Below are 6075 nucleotides of genomic sequence, written 5' to 3'. Positions count from 1 at the left end.
GGAGTGTCCCCACTTGGAGTAAGGGGGGGGGGTCCCAGGTGGGTGTGGGGGTGTCACCCCCAAAAACAGCTCCAAAAGGGTGGTGGGCGATGTTTGTCCCCTCCCCAAGCCCTCACTGGGGTTGTCCCAGTACAAACCAGTAACACCAGAGACGTTTGAGTGGCTTCATTGAGAAGGAGAGGGTCCAGCCCCCTTTTTTGGGTGGGGTGGGATCTTCACCCTTGAATTTGGGGACGGAGGGAGGCGGGGACATGACCTTGGAGATGGGGACATGACCTTGGAGATGGGGACATGACATTTCAGGTGGGGTCAGGACCCAAAAGTGCTGCTGGAGGTGAGGTCCCTAAAAGTGGGGTCACGACCCAAAAGTGCTCAGAGGAAGAGGAGGAGGGATACAGGAGGAGGATGAAGATGAGGGCAGGGGGTCAAGGTGACCCCCCAGGAGAAGGTCCAGGTTGTCCTGCAGTGCTGGGGAGGGGGTACGACCTTGTTTCTATGGGGTTGATAATGGGCATTATGATGACAATGATGGCGATGATGGTGTTGGTGGCGATCATGTTGATGATGATGATGGTGATGGTGATGATGATGGTGATGGCGATCATGCTGGTCGTGATAATAATAAATGGTGATGATGATAACGAAGGTGATGATGAAGAAGACTTTGATGTTGATCATGGTCCTGATGATGATGTTGATGACATTGATGACGATGATGATGATGGTGAGGTTCTGGTGGTGGAAATCACCACCCCACCATGTCTCAGAGCTCCGTGATGAACTTCTCCGGCCGTGGGATTTGGATCTGTTGGGACATGATGGGGAAGATCCGGTGCAGAATGGGGTGTCAGGAACATCTGGGGTGTCCCCACTGCCCTGGTCCCACCATGGCAGGAGACCGAGCAGAACTCACCGGCACCGAGGTGTCCACGGCCTCAAGGTTGACTGGATGGTCATCCTCGAGCCGGACATCTGTGGGACAAGAGGGTTCAGTGATGGTGCTTGGGATGGGGATGGGGGGCACCAACCATCTCCACCACCTCTGTGGGGTCACCAGAGACCCCCCCACCCACTCCATGCCCACCTTGGTTCCGGAAGGTGAAGGTCCCTGGGGGGCTCCACTCCTCACTGATGTTCTCGTACCAATTCTCCAACATCTTCTGCTCGGCCCTGGGGACGGGTCAGGAGGTGTGGGGCATCACCCTCAGCAGGTCCATCCCTGCCTGGCCCCCCCCAGCTTCTCCACGCCCTCACAAAGGACCAAAGTCCCCCCACCCTCAACCCTCAGGACCTCATTGAGGATGAGGAGCATCTTAGAAACCATCAACCCAACGAGTTCTCCCACCACATGGAGACCCCCCCCAAACCTGTCCCCTCTCACCTGTCAAAGGACCCAGACTTCCGAGCTCGGAAGAGGAAGATGGAGAGGACAATGACCACGACGACCAGGATGGCCACGGCCAAGCCCAGGCCCATGGCCAGTTTGCTGACCCGCGATGCGCAGCGGTCATCTTGGTACCAGTACAGGTGGGTCTCGTCACAGCTGGTGGGACAAGAGGGTCAACCCAACGCTGGGACCACCCCCCAGAAGAAACCCCTCCCACCCCAACCCCATTTCTGCAGCCTCAAACCCGGCTTGAAGCTCCACCTCAGGGGGTTTAACCCTGGAGATGGTCATGGAGATCCATCAGAAGGTTTGGATCCACGTGGAGGAAGACCCTGCACCAACCTCAATGATTTTTGACCTCTTGTTCTGCAGAGAAAACCTCAGAAGAGGACCTGGAGTTACACCAGAAGGGTTGGATCCATGTTGGACCAAGACCCTGCTCCAGCCCTGACGATTCCTGACCCATTTCCAGCTTGAATGTGACCATGGAGATCCACCATATGGACCAAGAATCTGCTCCAGCCCTGATGATTCTTGGCCCATTTCCAAGTAGGAAATAGCTTGGACATGACCATGGAGATCCACCTGAAGGGTGGGACAGCTTTGGAGGATGAGGATGAATTTCCTCCAGCCCTTACAAGCACTGAGGACCTCCCCGGGTGATGCGGCACGTCCCACGGTTGCAGTCGATGGTGCTGGCGGTGCCCGGCGTGCAGTTGGACATGCAGGACAACCCGGAGCTCGTCAGGTTGGGGAAGAAGAATTCCTGGTAGCCCTCAGGTGCTTGGCTCCGGCAGTAGGCTGGAGAGGAGACAGAGGTCACCTGGAGGTCCTCTGGAGACCCCAAACCCACCTGGATCTCACCCACCCACTCACCATCTCCATCGAATTCCAGCGTGGTGGTGGTGATGTTCACCTCGGAGGAGTTGAAGCACAGGTCACCTGCAAGAGAGGCCAAACAGGTGGAGGACACAGCCCCACAGCCCCTCTCTGGGGTGTCCAGGGTGGTTTGGCTGCGTGGGAAGGTGTCCCCCACCCCATGGATGGCCCTGGTTGTCCCCAGCCCCGCGGTGGGACGGTGACAAGGTACCGTTGGTGCAGTTGAATTGCGTTGCCGCCACCTCGATCTTCTCCTGCACCTTGGCCGTGATGTTCTGGAGTTTCTCCTGGCTCTGGGAGGTCACCCTCAGGGACACGATGATGATGTGGTCCACCACTATGCTGCCACGCCTGGACAGAAATGCCACCATCCCGATCTGAATGTTCTTTTCCCATGGAATGACCCCAAAATCGCCGTCCTGGTGACCCCGGCGCTCACCTGAGATTGGTCACCTTGATGCCCTTGTAGCCCTCGATGCCGGCGTAGACCACGTCCATCTGGAAGAGAAGATGTCTCCAGGTGGGATGGTTGGGTCCGTTCCCTTCTCACCCTCCTGGATCTCCCTCATTTTGGGTGTTGCCCCCCAAAATCCATCCCAGTGGACACCATGCAAGAGCTTGGAGAAGTTCTTGGAGAACTTGGGATGCACCTGGCTGCTCCGCCAGGTAGATCCCGACCTCAGGTGGGGTCTCGTGTCCCTTTACCTGCTTGGTGAATTCCTGGACGAACTCCTTGTAGGTGGATGAGCTGCTGTTCTCAAGGTCCTTGGTGAAGTCCCGGTTGGTGACACGCAGCTCCACCTGCACCGTCCCGTTGGTCTCTGGGAAGGTCCAAAACCAGCCCATGAAGGAAGGTGGGGCAGAGAGACCTTCCCAGGCAGGTGGGACCCATAAATCTCCCCCTAAATCCCCTGAATTTGGGGGTCGTTGTGACAGAACCAGGAAAAACGTCCAGCAAGGATTGGGCTGTGTCCCATTCCCCAAAATTCCCACCTGGTCCTGCCAGGTGGATCCTGATCCTGCTGATGGTTTGGAGCCGGGTCATCATCCACGTCCCCAAAAATTTCCAGGTGGGGACCTCAGGTAGATCCCACCTCACCCTGGTGGAACCACCACCTCCTCCCAAATTTTTGGGTTCTGAGAGACACTGATGATTCTTGACCCATTTTTCCAAGCAGGAAACAGCAAATGACCATGGAGATCCACCTGAAGGGTTGGATCCATGTGGGACAGCTTTGGACGAGGAGGTGGATCTACAGAGGAGGTTCTTTGAGATACGGTCACACCTGGAGAACACCTCCAGATCTTCCTCACCCGTCAGATCTCATCCCAGCTTTGGATGCATCCCAAAAAACGATGGAATTCCTACCAGCTGTGGTCTCGATGGTGTTGCTGATGTCATCACACCTGTCCCCGGTGAAGCCCAGGGGACACTGGCAGTGGCCGTTGACCCAGGTGCCACCGTTGCTGCAGATCCCTGGAAGGAGAGGAGATGGAGGAGGAACCGGAATGGACGTGGAAAGGGAGAAGGAGGGGTGGGAAGTACCTGGAGTGGTGCTGGAGTGGGGAGTGGTGGTCGTGGTGGTGGAGATGGTGGTGGTGGAGATGGCGGTGGTTCTATGGGTGGTCCTAGGTGTAGTAGTAGTGGTGGTGGTTGTATGGTTGGAGGTGGTGGTCATAAGGGTCATGGCGGTGGTCCCAGAGATGGTGATGGTCACAGGTGTGGTGGTGTTGGTCCCAGGGGTGGTGGTGGTGGTCACAGGTGTGGTGGTGTTGGTCCCAGGGGTGGTGGTGGTGGACCCAGGGATGGTGATGGTCACAAGAGTTGTGATGGTCCCAGGTGTGATGGTGTTGGTCCCAGGGGTGGTGGTGGTCTCAGGGGTGGTGATGGCGGTCCCAGGTGTGGTGCTGTTGGTCCCAGTGGTGGTGGTGGTCCTAGGTGTGATGGTGGTGGTCTCAGGAATGGTGATGTTGGTCCCAGGTGTGGTGCTGATGGTCCCAGGGGTGATGGTGGTGGTCTCAGGGGTGGTGGTGGTGGTCCCAGGGGGGGTGGTGGTAGTCCCAGGGCTGGTGTTTGTCCCAGGGATGGTGGTGGTAGTCCCAGGTGTGGTGGTGGTTGTCTCTGGGATGGTGGTGGCGGTCCCAGGGATGGTGACATTGGTCCCAGGGCTGGTGGTGGTGCCAGGGATGGCACTGGTGACCTCAGGGAGGGAGATTTCAGGGATGGTCATGGTGGTGCCAGGGGTGGTGGCCGTCCAAGGGAAGGTGGTGGTGGACTCAGTGAGGGTGGCGATCTCAGGGCCGGTGGTTTCAGGGGTGGTTGTGGTGGTGCCAGGGGTCGTGGTGGTCTCTGAGATAGTGCTGGTGGTCTCAGGGATGGTCATGGTCTCAGGGATGGTGGTCCCAGGGAAGGTGGTGGTGGTCTCAGGGAACATTGATGTCTCAGGTCTGGTGTTTGTCCCAGATGTTGAGGTGGTGGTCTCAGAGAAGGAGATGGTGGCGTCAGGAACTGTGGTGGTCCCAGTGGTCATAGAAATGGTGTCAGGACTGGTGGTGGCGCCAGGGATGATGCTGGGGGTCTCAGGGAAGGTGGTTTCAGTTGTGGTTGTGGTGGTGCCAGGGACCGTGGTGGTCTCTGAGATGGTGCTGGAGATCCCAGGGAAGGTGGTGGTGATCTGAGGACTGGTGGTCCCAGAGATGGTCATGGTGGTCTCAGGTGTCCTCATGGTGATGGTCTCAGGGAACGTTGATGTCTCAGGGCTGGTGTTTGTCCCAGGTGTTCTGGTTGTGGTTCCAGGGAAGGTGGTGGTCCCAGGGGTGGTAGAAATGGTCTCAGGGCTGGTGGTGGACCAGGAGATGGTGCTGCTGGTCTCAGGACCGGTGGTTTCAGGGATGATTGTGGTGGTGCCAGCGGTTGTGGTTGTCTCAGGTGTGGTGGTGCCAGGGAAGGTGGTGGCCATCTCAGGACTGGTGGAGATCCCGGGGAATGTGGTGGTGGTCTCAGAACTGGTGGTCCCAGGGAAGGTCATGGTGGCCTCAGGGGTCCTCATGGTGGTGGTCTCAGGGAACGTTGATGTCTCAGGGCTGGTGTTTGTCCCAGGTGTTCTGGTTGTGGTCCCAGGGAAGGTGGTGGTGGTCTCAGAACAGGTGGTTTCAGGGATGGTCGTGGTGGTGCCAGGGGTTGTGGTTGTCTCAGGCGTGGTGGTGCCAGGGAAGGTGGTGGTGATCACCTCAGGACTGCTGGAGATCCCAGGGGTGGGGCTGGTGGTAGCAGGACTGGTGGTCTCAGGGATGATCGTGGTGGTCTCAGGGGTGGTGGTGGTCTCAGGGAACGTTGCTGTCTCAGGGCTGGTGTTTGTCCCAGGTGCTCTGGTGGTGCTTCCAGAGAAGGTGGTGGTGGTGTCAGGGACAGTGGGGGTCCCAGGGGGGGTAGAAATGGTCCCAGAGGGGGTGGTGGTCTCAGGGAAGGTGGTGGCGGTCTCAGGGAAGGTGGTGGCGGTCTCAGGGAAGGTGGTGGCGGTCTCAGGGAAGGTGGTGGCGGTCTCAGGGAAGGTGGTGGCGGTCTCAGGGAAGGTGGTGGCGGTCTCAGGGAAGGTGGTGGCGGTCTCAGGGAAGGTGGTGGCGGTCTCAGGGAAGGTGGTGGCGGTCTCAGGGAAGGTGGTGGCGGTCTCAGGGAAGGTGGTGGCGGTCTCAGGGAAGGTGGTGGCGGTCTCAGGGAAGGTGGTGGCGGTCTCAGGGAAGGTGGTGGCGGTCCCAGGGAAGGTGGTGGTGGTCTCAGAGGGGGTGGTGGTCATCTCAGGGAAGGTGGT

General features: G+C 58.4%; 1 long non-coding RNA gene across 1 annotated transcript; it reads right to left on the bottom strand.

Moving 5' to 3' along the window:
- Positions 1-747: 747 nt before the first annotated feature.
- Positions 748-1118, bottom strand: LOC102033029. The gene is made up of 3 exons (XR_004082717.1): positions 1085-1118; positions 914-972; positions 748-805 (listed from the first exon to the last, which is right to left on the bottom strand). It is a non-coding gene; the product is annotated as an uncharacterized LOC102033029 (long non-coding RNA).
- Between the last annotated feature and the right edge of the window lie 4957 nt (positions 1119-6075).

Source organism: Geospiza fortis, unplaced genomic scaffold (genome assembly GCF_000277835.1).
Source record: "Geospiza fortis unplaced genomic scaffold, GeoFor_1.0 scaffold1089, whole genome shotgun sequence".
NCBI classification, from domain to species: Eukaryota; Metazoa; Chordata; class Aves; order Passeriformes; family Thraupidae; genus Geospiza; species Geospiza fortis.
This window is presented reverse-complemented; position numbering and strand designations above follow the sequence as displayed.